This window comes from Aquarana catesbeiana, linkage group LG06 (genome assembly GCF_042186555.1).
Source record: "Aquarana catesbeiana isolate 2022-GZ linkage group LG06, ASM4218655v1, whole genome shotgun sequence".
Classification (NCBI taxonomy): Eukaryota; Metazoa; Chordata; class Amphibia; order Anura; family Ranidae; genus Aquarana; species Aquarana catesbeiana.
In genome coordinates this window covers 280080073-280098110 of record NC_133329.1, presented here as the reverse complement: position 1 = coordinate 280098110, position 18038 = coordinate 280080073, and positions in this window count along the sequence as shown.

Sequence of the window (18038 nt, the reverse complement as noted above, 5' to 3'; positions counted from 1 at the left end):
ATAGCTTGAAGGTAGCTTTTTAATATCAAGGTTCAGGAGGATTTTGAGAAAGATTCGAACTACCACATCCACCCACTGTGCCTTCTTCTCCTGGATCTCCTCCTCCATAGGCATAGGAAGAATCTCATCTTCCCCTAAATCACATGCCTGCTCTTCTTCACTATCAGTCCACTTTCCAGTCCATGACAAAGTGTTTGAGAACAGTTCAGAAATACGATCAGATGGTATATCTGAATCGGATATAATAAAGCACTCTTCAGCCGGGAGCAGGTTGTTCTTTGAGCTAACTTTGACTGGCAAAGTAACCTTATCTCGCTTTCTGGCCACAAGTATCACCCCACACTGGCACACACTGTCACACTACTTTCACCCATTTCAGGCTTACCCAACTCTGGTGTCTTTCCCCCAGGGAGTTCCATCATCAAGGAATGCAGTTGGGCCTGACCACGGCCTCTAGGGATAACTGAAGCATTGGGCCCTGGAGCAGCCACAGAGATGAGAGGAGCAGCTTCTTGCACAAGCCGGGTGATAGCAGGGGAACTCTCAAGACTGTCCCTAGCTGGAATGGCAACATTCTTGTCCCAATCTGATTGTAGTGCAAGCGGAGTTTGGGCTGGTGTGACTACCTCGAGCAAGGGTTCCCCGCAGCGTCCACAGACGATCCAAGGCCACAGGTGCGTGGCCAAGCCGGAATATTTCCCTCAGATCAGTCCCAAAGCTTCCTAGCCTCCAGCCGTATACAGGGCAAGACTGCCCTTGGGTGTGTACCGCACTCCGGTGTCAGTCAGAACACTTTTAGCTCGGCTCAGACCAGGGCCGACACCCGGAACGTACATTTTCCAATCTCCAATCCTCATCCAACAATCGGATACACTTGGCAGCACTTCCTTTTCCTCCTCTGCAGAGCGGTAGCTCCTTCCCTGCCAAAGGATTGGTCCACACACTCTCTGGAAACTGCAAGGCCTGCCTCTTTCTCGGGGCGGCGTGCCAAAAACTTTAATGGAGTCCGTTTTAACCCCAGCAGCACTGGCATAAAGTGACAAATGACCAGGCTGACACTCTCCCATGAGCAATGAGACATGCTGGTTCTTCTCCACTAGGGATGAGCCAAACACCCCCCGGTTCGGTTCGTACCAGAACTTGCAAACAGACCAAAACTTTGCATGAACGTTAGAACCCCATTGAAGTCTATGGGACTCGAACGTTTGAAATCAAAAGTGCTAATTTTAAAGGCTAATTTGCATGGTATTGTCCTAAAAAGGGTTTGGGGACCCAGGTCCTGCCCCAGGGCACATGTATCAATGCAAAAAAAAGTTTTAAAAACGGCCGTTTTTCGGGAGCAGTGATTTTAATAATGCTTAAAGTCAAACAATAAAAGTTTAATATTTCTTTAAATTTCTTACCTGGGGGGTGTCTATAGTATGCCTGTAAAGGGGCGCATGTTTTCCGTGTTTACAACAGTCTGACAGCAAAATGACATTTCAAAGGAAAAAAAGTCATTTAAAACTACTCGCGGCTATTAATGAATTGCCAGCCCAACATTGATAAAAACGGCATGGGAATTCCCCACAGGGGAACCCCGAACCAAAATTTAAAAAAAAAATGACGTAGGGGTCCCCCACAAAATTCATACCAGACCCTTCAGGTCTCGTATGGGTTTTAAGGGGAACCCCGCGCCAAAATTAAAAAAAAATTGGCATGGGGTCCCCCCAAAAATCCATACCAGACCCTTATCCAAGCACGCAACCTGGCAGGCCGCAGGAAAAGAGGGGGGACGAGAGAATGCCCCCCCCTCCTGAACCATACCAGGCCACATGCCCTCAACATTGGGAGGGTGCTTTGGGGTAGCCCCCCAAAGCACCTTGTCCCCATGTTGATGAGGACAAGGGCCTCATCCCCACTACACCCGTGGCCGGTGGTTGTGGGGGTCTGCGGGCGGGGGGCTTATCAGAATTTGGAAGCCCCCTTTAACAAGGGGACCCCCAGATCCCAGCCCCCCCTGTGTGAAATGGTAAGGGGGTACAAAAGTACCCCTACCATTTCACAAAAAAACTATCAAAAATGTTTTCCTTCTTCTTACTTCTTTCTTCTATCTTCCTTTGGTTTCTTCCTCCATCTTCTTCTTCCTCCGATCCTCTGCTTCTTTCTCTGGTGTTCTCGTCTGGCATCTCCCTCCGCGGCATCTTCTTCTCTTCATCTTCTTATCTTCATCTTCTTTTCGAGCTGCTCCACATCCATGATGGCATGGAGGGAGGCTCCCGCTGTGTGACGCTTCTCCTCTTCTGATGGTTCTTAAATAACGGGGGCGGAGCCACCCGGTGACCCCAACCCCTCTGATGCACGGGGACTTGACGGGGACTTCCCTGTGGCATTCCCCGTGACATCAGAGGGGGGCGAGGTCACCTGCCCTCTGACGTTACGGGGAATGCCACAGGGAAGTCCCCGTCAAGTCCCCGTGTGTCAGAGGGGGCGGGGTCACCGGGTGGCCCCGCCCTCCAGAGAAAGAAGCAGAGGATCGAAGGAAGAAGAAGATGGAGGAAAAAACCGAAGGAAGATAGAAGAAAGAAGAAAGAAGATAGAAGATGGAAAAAAGAAAACTTTAAATAAAGGAATTGTCAAAAACTGTCTCTTGTCATTTTTAACATTTTTGACAGTTTTTTGTGAAATGATAGGGGTAATTTTGTACCCCCTTACCATTTCACACGGGGGGGCCAGGATCTGGGGTTCCCCGTGTTAAAGGGGGCTTCCAGATTCCGATAAGCCCCCCCGCCCGCAGACCCCCACAACCACCGGCCAAGGGTTGTGGGGATGAGGCCCATGTCCTCATCAACATGGGGACAAGGTGCTTTGATGGGCTACCCCAAAGCACCCTCCCAATGTTGAGGGCATGTGGCCTGGTACGGTTCAGGAGGGGGAGGGTGCTCTCTTGTCCGCCCCTCTTTTCCTGCGGCCTGCCAGGTTGCGTGCTCGGATAAGGGTCTGGTATGGATTTTTGGGTGGACCCCCCGTCAATTTTTTTTTTTTTGGTGTGGGGTTCCCCTTAAAATCCATACCAGACCTGAAGCGTCTGGTATGAATTTTGAGGGGGACCCCTACATCATTTTTTAAAAAATTTTGGCGTGGGGTTCCCCTTAATATCCATACCAGACCTGAAGGGCCTGATATGGAATTTAGGGGGACCCGCACGCCAGTTTTTTTTTTAATTTTGGTTCGGGGTTCCCCTGTGGGGAAATCCCATGCAGTTTTTATCAATTAACTTTTATGTGCATTGTTGGACCGGCAATTCATTAATAGCCGCGAGTAGTTTTAAATGACTTTTTTTCCTTTGAAATGTCATTTTGCTGTCAGACTGTTCTAAACACGGGAAACATGCTCCCCTTTACAGGCATACTATAGACACCCCCCAGGTACGAAATTTAAAGGAATATTAAACTTTTATTGTTTGACTTTAAGCATTATTAAAATCACTGCTCCCGAAAAAACGGCCGTTTTTAAAACTTTTTTTTGCATTGATACATGTGCCCTGGGGCAGGACCTGGGTCCCCAAACACTTTTTATGACAATACCATGAATATAAGCCTTTATTATCATTATTATTATTATACAGGATTTATATAGCGCCAACAGTTTGCGCGGCGCTTTACAACATGAGGGCAGACAGTACACTTACAATACAAATCAATACAGGAGGGATCAGAGTGCCCTGCTCGTTAGAGCTTACAATCTAGAAGGGAGGGTCAAGTGGAAACAAAAAGGTAATAACTGTGGGGGGGTGAGCTGATGGAAAAAATGAAAATACAGTTGTTAGGTGTGGGTAGGATAGGCTTCTCTGAAGAGAAGGGTTTTCAGGGATCGTCTGAAAGCTAATAAAGTAGGAGATAAGCCGACAGATTGGGGTAAGGCATTCCATAGGATTGGAGAGGCTTTGGAAAAGGCCTGGAGGCGAGCATGGGAGGAGGTGACAAGGGAGCTAGAGGGCAGAAGGTCTTGAGAGGAACGAAGAGAGCGAGTAGGTTGGTATTTAGAGACTAAGCTAGTGATGTAGCTGGGGGCGAAATTGTGGATGGCTTTGTACGTAGTTGTTAGAATTTTGAATTTAATTCTTTGGCCGAGCGGAAGCCAGTGGAGGTATTGACAGAGAGGAGTGGCAGACACAGAGCAATTGGTAAGGTGGATGAGTCTGGCAGCGGCATTCATAATGGATTGAAGCGGTGATAGACTATGTAGAGGCAAGCCAATGAGAAGGGAGTTGCAGTAGTCGAGGCGAGAGATGACCAGCGAGTGAATTAAGAGCTTTGTTGTGTCATTGGTTAGAAAGGGGCGTATTTTGGAGATGTTGCGTAGGTTGAGGCGGCAGGATTTGGACAGTGATTGGATGTGTTGCTTGAAGGAGAGTTCAGAGTCTAGGACTACACCTTTAAAATTAGAACTTTTGATTTCTCACATAGACTTTTAAAGGGTGTTCCGCGGCTTTCGAATTTGCCGAACACCCCAAATTGTTCGCTGCTCGGCGAACTGGCTTACAGCCGATGTTCGAGCGCATCCCTATTCTCCACATTGTTGGAATGCACAATAACGCAGTCTATACGAAGTAAAAATGATACTTGCCACCTTCCCATGGAGCCAGACGAAATTGCAGCCCTATCCTTAGCAACCAGCTATATACAGTGTTTGAAGTTCAGTTCAGTCACTTTTTGTTTTGTAAAAAACGGATGTCAACAGACATGAAAATGGATGCGAAAATTGACATTCGTATCCGTTTTTGATCCCTTTTTTTTTTTACAAAAAAAAAAAAAAACGTGACTGAACTCAACTAAACAGAACACCCCTGTGAAACCAGCCTTATATAGGAAAAAAGAAAAAAAAAACAATGGTGACTAAAATTTTGTTTCCCTGTTTCAGATTGTCCCTTACTTCCTATCCTTTAAAATGATGTTCCCAGAACAGAAAGTGAAGAGAAGTCTCTATAACAGAGCTCAAGGTAGCAGAAAAACCAGACAGGGGTTCTAACCTTTCTAACCTTTCCCTGTTTTATGCAAAACAAGAAGAGAGTTTTGGGTATAGCTACACTTTAAAGTGGTTGTAAACCCAGAAAAAAAAAAATAACACCTGCAAGACAAAAGCATAATGAGCTAGTATGCATCACATACTAGCTCATTATAAAATACTTGTGCAGCGGTCTCCATACACCGCTGTGATGGGTGAGAAGTCTCCGGAATGTTACTTCTGGGTTCGGAGGGGTCTGGCACTGTGATTAGCCAGAGCCGCGATAACATCACTCCCTTACATGCGCACAGGAGCTGCCGGTCACTGCACATCAGCTGAAGAAACGGCACAAACAAGCCTTTTCTTTACACTGCATGTGCCAATGGCACATGCTGATACAGTGGATATCTCCTACACCATGCAGGTTTAGGAGATATTCACGGTACCTAGAGGTAAGCCTTATTATAGGCTTACCTGTAGTAAAAAGTGGTGTGTAAGGCTTTAAGCCTTAGTTAACCTTAATTTGTTTTCATTCGCTTCTTTTCTTAGCTATTCTGTTTGCTGACTATTATACCATTTGTACGTAAGCAGTTTTAGTTTCTTTATAAATAGGACACATTGCAAAAAATATGCACTTCTGATGAGTAAAAGTTGTAATAAATTACTTTAGTTTCCAGGTGGAAAAACAAATTTTGCTTGTAAAATTGTTAAAGAGGAAGTAAACCTTCTCTTTTTTTTCTTCCCTGCAGAGTAAAGGCATAATGTGGTAGTATATAGGGTTGTCCCGATACCACTTTTTTAGGACCGAGTACAAGTACTGATACTTTTTTTCAAGTACTTTTTTTATTCTTTATTGCAATATGTGTTTTTTTTTGTTTTTTTTTAATCAGCCCTGTTGGGGGGCTTTGGTGAGATATCAGGGGTCTTAACAGACCTCTGATATCTCCCCCTTGAGACAGAGAAAGAGACAGAGGATAGAGATTCCCCAGTCCTTTTCTCTGCAGCCTCAGCTGCACTGAGAATGAATGGAGAGAAGACAGCCCTGTTGGGGGGCTGTGGTGAGATATTAGGGGTCTTAACAGACCTCTGATATCTCCCCCTTGAGACAGAGAAAGAGACAGAGGATAGAGATTCCCCAGTCCTTTTCTCTGCAGCCTCAGCTGCTCTGAGAATGAATGGAGAGAAGACAGCGGCTCATCTTCATTCATAAACTGACACATTGTAATCACAGGAGATTACAATGTTTCAGTTATGTGAATGGACAGAGTCAGCTGACTCTGTCCATTCACAAAGGAAGGAGAAGGAGGACAGCACAACGGTGGGGGACAGCGGAGAGGGACAGCAGAACGGAGGGGACAGAGAAGGAGAGGGGGACAGCAGAATGGAGGGGACAGCGGTGAGGCACAGCAGAACGGGGGGGACAGAGAAGGAGAGGGGAACGGCAGAACGGAGGGGGGCAGCGGAGAGGCACAGCAGAACGGAGGGGACAGCGGAGAGGCACAGCAGAGCGGAGGGGACAGCGGAGAGGGACAGCAGAGCGGAGGGGACAGAGAAGGAGAGGGGGACAGCAGAACAGAGGGGGACAGTAGAACGGAGGGGACAGCGGAGAGGCACAGCAGAATGGAGGGGACAGCGGAGGGGGACAGAGAAGGAGAGGGGAACGGCGGAACGGAGGGGGACAGCGGAGAGGCACAGCAGAACGGAGGGGACAGCGGAGAGGCACAGCAGAACGGAGGGGACAGCGGAGAGGCACAGCAGAATGGAGGGGACAGCGGAGGGGGACAGAGAAGGAGAGGGGAACGGCGGAACGGAGGGGGACAGCGGAGGGGGACAGAGGAACGGAGGGGGTATGGAGGAGGATGCAGTGACAGTCAGCGGTGACCGATCACCGCTGTATGTCACTAAAGCCGGTGAAAGCCGCTGGGGGAGAAGCTTGTAACTTCCCAACGCGCCGATCACAGCTGGCTTCCAGGTATTGGGGGAAGCATCGGGAGCATTTGCCCGAGTACAAGTACTTGGGCAAATGCTCGGTATCGGTGCCGATACTGATATTAGTATCGGTATTGGGACAACCCTAGTAGTACACATTGCATACTAGCACATTATGTGACACTTACATGCAAACGAAGCCCACGTCGCCCCCGCTGCAGGTCGCATCCATCTTCGCCCATCTTTCTTCCAGGGGCCGCAGACTCTGGCTCTTTGACTGGCCAGAGCCGCTACTCGCGGTCATGGCACTAGCTTCTGAAGAAATGGCACGATCAGCTGTTCCTTCAGAATGCATGCGCCAATGTCGGTGCAGTATACAGTAAATATCTCCTAAACGGCACACATTTAGTAGATATTTACAGTACCTATAGGTAAGGCTTATTCTAGGCTTACCTAGAGGTACAAAGTATAAAGGAAGGTTTACAACCTGTTTAATAAAAATTTCAGTCTGTTTAACGTGCTGATTATGACTAAATTAAACTAGTTTACCCATGTCAAAGTGCATCACCCATCCTATTTTGTTCACCTTGGACCAAAAGATAATAACTGCAGGGACAGCAACTATCATTTGTGCACTCTATGTTGACCCAGTCACTAAAAGTCTTCGGGAAGGCGAGAAGGTCTCACTTTGGCATCTTCCCCTTGGGTGCCTCTGTGCTAGCACTAAGGCAACAATACATAATTGTATTAGAGATTTGCAAGCAACCCCTTTCACTAGAAGTCCACAATACTTGGAGCAGAGTTGCATGTACCAGGGTAATACACTATAGAACTCTCATTATTGAGTGTCAGCACTGACATGACCTCATCTGGATGATTTTGCCACTCATTTAACGCTTGATTTTATAAGTATGACTGTCCATTCCTTAAAGTGTTACTAAACCCAGAACCGGCATTCACTAGATCTGGTCTCCCACAGTACACAGAATATGGAAATGCAATTATTTTAGTAAATATAAACCGATAAATACCTTTTCTTATCAGCAGTATATACAGTATCAGGCTTGTGACTTCTATCAGAAGGAGGGCAGCGCCATCTAAGTGCAGCATTATTAAGACATTTTATTCCATAAAGACAATTGGTAACTCACAAGATGTATGAGATGTCAGAGCATGTGGGATTAATAATGTGGTTCATCCACTCGTGGGAAAGATGATCTACTCACTGTTGAAGAGGCAGCTGATGGGCCCAGGGGCTTCTTCATCAAGCTAGTAAACCTTGTACAACCCCTGGCAAAAATTATGGAATCACCAGTCCCTGAGGATGTTCCTTCAGTTGTTTATTGTTGTAGAAAAAAAGCAGATCACAGACATGGCCAAAAACTAAAGGCATTTCAAATGGCAACTTTCTGGCTTTAAGAAACACTAAAAGAAATCAAGAAAAATAATTGTGGTGGCCAGTAACAGTTAGATTTATAGAACAAGCACAGGTAATAAATTATGGAATCACTCAATTCTGAGAAAAAAAAATTATGGAATCATGAAAAACAAACAAACAAAATAACACTCCAACACATCACTAGTACTTTGTTGCACCACCTCTGGCTTTTATAACTGCTTGCAGTCTCTGAGGCATTGACTTAATGAGTGATAAACAGTACTCTTCATCAATCTGGCTCCAGCCTTCTCTGATTGCTGTTGCCAAATCATCTTTGCAGGTTGGAGCCTTGTCATAGACCATTTTCTTTAACTTCCACCACAGATTTTCAATTGGATTGAGATCCGGACTGTTTGCAGGCCATGACATTGACCTTATGTGTCTTTCTTCAAGGAATTTTTTCACAGTTTTTGCTCTATGGCAAGATGCATTATCATCTTGATAAATGATTTCATCATCCCCAAACATCCTTTCAATAGATGGGATGAGAAAAGTGTCCAAAATTTCAATGTAAACCTGTGCATTTATTGAAGATTTAATGACAGCCATCTCCCCAGTGCCTTTACCTGACATGCAGCCCCATATCATAATTGACTGTGGAAATTTGCATGTTTTCTTCAGACAGTCGTCTGCATAAATCTCATTGGAACGGCACCAAAGTTCCAGCATCATCCCCTTGCCCAATGCAGATTAGAGATTCATCACTGAATATGACTTTCATCCAATCATCCACAGTCCACGATTGCCTTTCCTTAGCCCACTGTAACCTTGTTTTTTCGTGTTTAGGTGTTAGAGATGGCTTTCTTTTAGCTTTTCTGTATGTAAATCCCATTTCCTTTAGGCAGTTTCTTACAGTTCGGTCACAGATGTTGACTCCAGTTTCCTCCCATTTGTTCCTCATTTGTTTTTTTGTACATTTTCTGTTTTCAAGGCATATTGCTTTAAGTTTTCTGTCTTGACGCTTTGATGTCTTCCTTGGTCTACCAGTATGCTTGCCTTTAACCACCTTCCCATGTTGTTTGTATTTGGTCCATGTTTTACACACAGCCGACTGTGAACAACCAACATCTTGTACAACACTGCGTGATGATTTACCCTCTTTACCTACATACTAACAAGCAGATTTAATCTGATGCAGGTGTTAGTGTTTGTAATGAAAATTTACAGGGTGATTCCATAATTTTTTCCTCAGAATTGAGTGATTCCATAATTTATTCCCTGTGCTTGTTCTATAAATCTAACTGTTACTGGCCTCCACAATTATTTTTCTTGATTTCTTTTAGTGTTTCTTAAAGCCAGAAAGTTGCCATTTGAAATGCCTTTAGTTTTTGGCCATGTCTGTGATCTGCTTTTTTTCTACAACAATAAACAACTGAAGGAACATCCTCAGGGACCATAATTTTTGCCAGGGGTTGTAGGAGAAGTTTCATTCTCCCCTGATCCTCTGTCTGGACATGTCTGGACAGTGCTGATTGGCCCTGTGCTGATCATATGCACCCTCCCAAGAAAAAAACTTTCTAGCAATACACACCAAACTGAGTATTTGCAGCCTGTCCACTGGCTCTGTAAATATCAGGTTATCTTTTTTTAGACAGTGGACAAAGAGGAGGATCAGAGAGACAGGATCAAATAGCCTTCATACACAATGCAAAGGATTAACCCCTTAGGTTCCACAGTGAGTATAACAAGCATGCTTTACTGCATATACAGACTGATTTTACTGTTGTGGGTTTGTTAACACAGCCGGGGTATCATGTGATCGCTATTTTTTTTTCTTTGTTGTGTTTTTTTTCTCCTCTGTGCTACACTTCCACTAAGAGATAGGTGATAATAATTTGGCTGTTTCCACTTAACAACTTAAGGACCGGAAGGATTTACCCACTTCCTGACAAGGCCATTTTTTGCAATACGGCACTGCGTCGCTTTAACTGACAATCTCGCGGTCGTGCAACGCTGTACCCAAACAAAATTGGCGTTCTTTTTTCCCACAAATAGAGCTTTTTTTTGTTGGTATTTGATCACCTCTGCGGATTTTATTTTTTGCGCTATAAACAAAGGAACATAGACAATTTTGAAAAAAAAAAAACAATGTTTTTCACTTTGTGCTATAATAAATATCTCCCAATTAAAAAAAAAAAAACACATTTCTTCATCAGTTTAGGCCAATATGTATTCTTCTACATATTTCGATTTTGAACGGGACAGCGACATTGCGGCAGACAGATCGGACACTTTTGAAACTTTTTTGGGACCATTGACATTTATATAGTGATCAGTGCTATAAAAATGCACTGATTACTGTGGAAATGTCACTGGCACAGAAGGGGTTAACACTAGGGGGCGATCAAGGGGTTAAATGTGTTTCTTACTGTGGGGGGATGGGGTTGACTGGAGGAGGAGACATATCTCTGTTCCTAATTACTAGGAACAGCAGATCTGTCTCTCTTCTCCTGTCAGAATGGGGATTTGTGTGTTCGCACACACATATCCCCATTCTGGCTCTCGTGCCCACGATCGCGCATGGCCGGCGGACATCGCGCCTACTGGCCACGTGCATCTGGCTCCCCGCCATACAGCGGGTGTGCGCACCTGCTAAGGCTCTTGAAGGAGCCGCCATACAGGTACGGCGATTCATGGGAAGGAGCCACTGAGCCAACGTAAATGTGTGTGAGCTGGTCGGCAAGTGGTTAAGCCCTGTACACATGGGCCGAATATTGGGAGACATTGGCCAGTTCAATAAAAAACTTCAATAAAAACTGGCTGACATTGGGCCAGTGTGTATATCGGTCTGTCCGACAGTTGCGGGCCATTTGGCCAGCCTCTGTCAGACAAGCATGCTGGAAAACCAGCAGCCGACCAACTCCCGATCAGCACTCTCAGCCAATGGCAGAGAGTGCTGATTAGAGTGTTCTGGCAGAGGAGCCATCCACCTGTCAGAACACAACAGCTCAGCAGGGTAGATTGCTAACTTCAGATGGTTAGTACTGCGGCTCTGACAAGAGCTGTCGGGGGTTTTTTTCATTCAACCCGCTGGGTTGAACAAAAAAAAACTTCTAGTGTGTACCAAGCATTAGTCTCCCAAGCTTTTTTGTGAAGTATCCACCAGGTAGTTAGCTTTTAGAAAGATCCATATGTTGTTTTGAAATCTAGGTAGTCACAAATAGTCTCTAATGCCGCGTACACACAAGCGGACTTTCCGGCAGACTTGGCCCGGCGGACCGGACTCCGGCAGACAATTCGATCGTGTGTGGGCTCCAGCGGACTTTTTTCCCAAAAGTCCGACAGACCTAGAAATAAAACATGTTTCAAATCTTTCCGACGGACTTGAGTCTGGTCGCAAAATCCGCTCGTCTGTATGCTAGTCCGACGGACTAAAACCAATGCTAGGGCAGCTATTGGCTACTGGCTATCAACTTCCTTATTTTAGTCCGGTCGTACGTCATCACGCACGAATCCATCGGACTTTGGTGTGATCGTATGTGTCCAAGTCCGTTCGTTTGAAAGTCCGGCGGACCTACGCTGCAAAGTCCGTCGGAAAGACTGTCAGACCTAGTCCGTCGAAAAGTCCACTCGTGTGTACGCGGCATTAGTTGCATTCTACCTATTTAGACTTCATGACATCCTTTAGAGACTTAGGCAGATTAGTCTATTTATATTCATACTCAAGTCTTTCATTCATGTGACTTTGCAACTTGGATACTGTTCAGAACTTGTAGCTGGCGGGTCCTATGACAGGAAAATCAGCCACTTGGCATACAAGCAGTCAGGATGACTAGGCTTCACAGCCACTTTAGCAGCAGATTCATTATAGTGGTGTCTCTGTATTTAAAGGGGTTGTAAAGGTAAAAATTTTTTCACCTTAATGCATTCTATGCATTAAGGTGAAAAAACTTTTGACAGTACCGCCGCCCCCAGGCCCCCCGTTTTACTTACCTGACGCCTCGAATCTTCGCTGCTCGTCCTCGTCAGCTTCATTGCAGCTCAGCCTGGTCGCTGATTGGCTGCAGTGGATGGATTGAAAGCAGCGCAGCCATTGGCTCGCGCTGCTGTCAATCACATCCGATGACGCGGCGCGCCGGGGGGCGGGGCCGAGTGATACAGCGAGCGGCTATAGCCGCCGGCTGTATCACGGGAGCGCGCCCGCAAGCACTCACCACCGTGCGAGGGAGCTCGCATGAAGGTGGTAAATGCTTGCGGGGAGGAGCTGAAACAGCCGCCGAGGGACCCCAGAAGACCAGGTTCGGGGCCACTCTGTGCAGAACGAGCTGCACAGTGAAGGTAAGTATAACATGTTTGTTATTTAAAAAAAAAAAAATAAATAACTTTACAACCCCTTTAATGTCTTCTGACACATGTTCTGCAGTTTTAAATTACTTTAACACTGACAAATTAATTGATTAAATAAGGGTGTGTAACAAAGGCAACTAGACCATACTATCCTTAGCCCGGGTTCACTATGCCCGCGACTTCCACTTGACTTTGAAGTCGGACCCCAGCGCGACTTCGGCACAACTTGCATGCAATGCAAGTCGTATCAAAGTCGGACCAAATGTAGTGCAGGAACCTTTTTCTAAGTCCGAGCTACTCAAGTTGCACCGATTAGAACTGTTCCATTGCACAGAATGGGGTCCGACTTCTGATGAGACAAGTGCTCCAAATTCAAAACGATTGTCACATCAGTGTAAACGGGGCCTTAATCAGAAGACACTTCGGCTAGCAGATGTAGATCTCCTTTGCTATAAGGGTGGCAGCAACAATTGAGATGCACTTCAAGTCCAAGGCTTGAACTATCATGGCAGAATTGTAATGTTTTCTGAAATGACAGGCCTCAAAGAGTCACTAACCTCCTATTAAGCCAGTTTGCTCTTTACGTCCATCTGCTTTCTTGTCCTCTGCAGAACTTTATAGTTCCTTTCCTAGCACAGAGCTAGAGCTGCACGATTCTGGGAAAAATCAGAATCACAATTCCTTTGCTTAGAATAAATATCACAATTCGACGTCTTCTCCTGCGGTCCAAGCTTTTCTCAGGGACACCTGAGAAAATTACGCTAATCCAGGCTGGAAATCGCGGGGGGTGAATCAAGATCACAATTCTATATACGATTAATCGTGCAGCTCTACCCAGAGGTTGATTGAACATAAGACCATGCAGCTGCAATAAATGAAACAGCATGGCTCTATATCAAGGAAAGTGAACCCAACCTAATTGTGGCAGCTTGGATCCTGAGCATATGAACTACAGATTTCTATACTTTTGTAGTGACATACATTCATTGCAAAGTGAACTACGCAGCACAGTCCAATATCTATCACATACTCATCATTAAGGTAATATCTCACAGAGATCTTCACAAAATGGGAAGTTTGTCTTTTTTTTCTATACCAGTGTACACCAGCAGCTTACTTCTTTCTCATTGTCCACAACTATCCCAATTTATACTCTAGGTTTCCTGGCAGACTGCAAAAGTTGCTTCAGCACATGGCCTGTACAGTTCACCAAACCTGCTGACTACACTATGTCTGGGATACGTGAGGAGGCCCATGTGAATTCACCAGTGATGACTCTTTCATTGTTGCATTAGTGTTAATTAGACCCTCATTTATAAACAGTAACGGTACACCCCTCAAGGGTGCTAATCCTGTCCTCAAAAGCATATCTGAGCCCAGTAAGTCTTCCTATGTATAATTGATAGTCTTAATTAGACCCAAAGTAGTTTCAAGGTGCCACATCCCTATATAATCATATCAAGAAGGTGAATTACTGGCCTATTAGTGGAATATTTATTGGCACCAAGAATGCAAACAATTGAATTGGGAGTACCTGTGCATTGGGATTACCTGCGTATTATGAGCGTTGGGAGTACCTGTGTATTGTGAGTACCTGAGTGTTGTGTGTATCTGAGTAGTGTGTGTGGATCGTTTGTGCCTGAGTATTGTGTGTACCTGTGTATTGTGTGTACCTGTGTATTGTGAGTGCACTTGGGCAGTGAGAACACGAGTGCTGCGAGTGCACGTGGGCTGCGAGTGTACGTGAGCTGTGAGTGTACGTGGGCTGTAAATACACGTGGGCTGTGAGTACCTGTGTATTGTTGAGTATTAGTGTCAGGAAGCTAGTTGTTAGTTAATTTGGACAGGGTATAATCCCCAATCCTCATTAATTTAGTAGGTACGGTGCCTGGCGAGTGTGGAGATGCGACTTGGTGTACATCTTGCGGCATGTATGCGTTCCTTGATCATCTGATCGAGGGCGAATACTGCTGTGCAAAATGTAAGCACATTGTTTCCCTGGAAGCCTAGGTTCTGAATCTGGGGGAAGCAACTGTTGGCACTGGGAAGACCCTCCATACTAAAGGAGAGACGGGAACGTACCCGGCAGGTGCCGGTAGGGGCAAGCACAGAGGCGGTTGGAGAGAAAGAGGTGCAGGCACCAGAAAAGAGTAGGTGACAGTCAGCAATAGGGTGACCACAAACTGCCATTCAGGGACACCCCCCTGCTCCCCTTCCCAAAAAAAGATGGGGGGTTGGGGGAATGTAGTCTCGGGGTTGACGGGGAATTCGGTGGAAGGGGTGATTTGTCGGGTGAATGGCTGGTGTTGTACTACATTGTAATATATAATGAAATTGTTCAACTCACCATAATGCAGAATCAGCGGGAACCCTGAGCTTGTCACTTGCCACCTGATGCAGTGTGCCACTTGCCACAGTTGCCTGCTACTAGATGCAGCTTGTTACTTGCCACTGTTGCCTGCCCCCAGATGCAGCTTGTCACTTGCCACCAGATGCAGCGTGTCACTTGCCACCAGATCCAGTGTGCCACTTGCCACCATTGTCTGCCACTAGATGCAGCTTGTTACTTGCCACCGTCTCCTGTCCCCAGATGCAGCTTGTCACTTGCCACCATTGCCTGCCGCCAGATGCAGCGTGTCACTTGCCACCAGATGCAGCGTGTCACTTGCCACCAGATGCAGTGTTCCAACTGTAACCCACTGCCTGCCACCAGATTCAGCGTTTCACTTGCCACCGTTGCCTGATGCCAGATGCAGTGTGCCACTTTCCACCCATAGCCTGCCACCAGATGCAGTGTGCCACTTTTCACCCATAGCCTGCCACCAGATGCAGTGTGCCACTTGTCACCTATAGCCTGCCACCAGTCTGATACACCGGAGCCCCGGGAAAGTAAACGCCCCTCCCGCCGCTGGCTGCTGATGTTACTTCTCCCATGCGGGGGACGGGAGGGGGTGTTACATCTTCAGCTCTGGGGGGTTCATGCTGGGACCTGTAGTCCTTCACTTTGGGGGGTCACATCCCCCAAAGTGAAGGACTACAAGTCCCAGCATGAACCCCTGATATCTAAGGATGTGATTTCCCCCCCCAATTGAAGGACTGCAGGTCCCAGCATGGACTCCTGAGAATTAAGGGTGTGACCCAGAGGCGTACTTGAAGCTTGTGGGCCCCGATGCAAAAGTTGGCCTGGGCCCCCCACTACCACTGCGTGTACAGATACACCCACCGCACGCCAAGATACTCAAATTGGCTTAAGAGTTTTGAGTTCCCAGAGTTCCTCCTTACATTGGAGGACAGGGATCACCCCTGGAGAATCGGAGGACAGGGATCACCCCTGGAGAATCGGAGGACAGGGATCACCCCTGGAGAATCGGAGGACAAGGATCACCCCTGGAGAATCGGAGGACAAGGATCACCCCTGGAGAATCGGAGGACAAGGATCACCCCTGGAGAATCGGAGGACAGGGATCACCCCTGGAGAATCAGAGGACAGGGATCACCCCTGGAGAATCAGAGGACAGGGATCACCCCTGGAGAATCAGAGGACAGGGATCACCCCTGGAGAATCAGAGGACAGGGATCACCGCTGGAGAATCAGAGGACAGGGATCACCGCTGGAGAATCAGTGGACAGGGACCCCTGGCAGGTTATTTGGCAGAGGTCCTTTCCCATTCCAGCCCTGTAAACAGCCCCCCCCCCCCCCCCACAACACACAGGGCTGAAATCACATTCCTTTACACACAGTCTATCAGCCTTCACAGGGTGTATCTGGCTTAGATCTGGGGGGGCAAAGCAAAATCTGGAGCTTGCAGCACCTCAGGGGCCCCTCAAGAGGTGTTAAGGGATTTGTTTTAGCAATTTCTGAAGGTTTCTCTGTCAGTGTTATCAGGTGTTGGGGGAAGGTCACCTCCCAGAGGTGCGTGTCTTTTCCCCAGTTGTCAGGGAAGTGGGGTAAGCAGACATCCCCATGTGGGGGGGTACAGAGAATCCCAGATAGTGACTAGAAGACACTGAGTGGTGTCTTACCTCACGTGACATCGGTCCCATCGTGGCTACAGGACGGCACTCTTCTTCTCTTAACTCGGTTACCATTCCATGTTGCCAGCACACAGCACAGACACTTCCCCATCCTGGGCTGTTCTCACCCCATGCTCCTCTCCATTCAGAGAAAAGGCTCACAGCTTCTCCCCAGCCAATGAGAACAGAGGGGTGTGGACTGTGGAAGGCAAAGTGGAAGCCCAGTACTGGAGCGTGGCTGTGGGGCCCTAGGGCATATCAGAGCTGGACTTTGTGGTGGATATGATAATATGACAGGGAGGCTGCAGGGGCCCCCTGGAGCTAGGGGCGAGGTTGCGATTGTGACCCCTGCAATCCCTTTTGCTACGCCCATGGTGTGACCCAATAGATTTCACATGCTAATGCTGGGATCTGTTGTTCTTCACTGATCGGGGGGACATCACATCTTCAGTTCTGAGGGGTTAATGCTGGGACCTGTAGTCCTTCACTTTTGGGGGGTCACATCCCAGCATGAACCCTGTCCTGATATCTAAGGATGTGTCCCCCTTCCATCCCTCCGAGGGTGTCATCTCATCTGTCATTGTCCTCTCCTCTTCTGCAGACCCCTTATCTGCCAGCCATCCTCTTATCAGTGCTAGCTCCAGGCTGACACACACTAGGAGCTCCTGTCAAGTGCTGACAGTTCAGTACAGAATGCTGGCTGCTGGGGGAGAGCTGACTGAGTATTTTAACCCTGATCTATCCATGGTGAGTGCTTTGCATTCACTTGCCTTTCTACAAAACTCATCTCTCCTTCGTGCACTTCTGCATGCTGCTGGCTGAATGATTCAGGGAGGAGGTGGGTGGAGCTAATCAGTAGGCGCGGAGGAGGAAGTTAAATCTTCCCGCAGTGAATGCTGGGGCTCTGTCTCTCTCCTCCTCATGACGTCACTGGTTGCTAGATGCGAGGCGGGCATTGGCTAGCAACCATTCGGGCACTGAGCCGGCGGCTCATGTAAAAGGGGTCTCACCAGCCAAGGGTCCACCACAAGCTGTCAGTGAATGACAGCAGCGATGTGAGAGATGTTTTAGAGGGCATCAGAATGGTCCAGGGCCAGGGGGCAATTCACTGTATTGTCCAGGAATGAGGGTGCCCGGGACAGACCTGCTAATTGTGGGATTGTACCGAGCAATTCGGAACATGTGGTCACCCTAGTCATCAAGGGTAGAGGGGATAGTGCCAGGGAGGCCGATCCTGGGCTGGAACATCCCAATAAGTACGATCCATTGAGTGACATTGGTGAAAACAGTCAGGGACCTGCACTGCTGGAGTTGAGGGACTCCCCTAGCTACAGGGGAAGAACTCCTCCAGTAAGAGTGGGGGGGAAGCGAAGGGAAAGCAAAG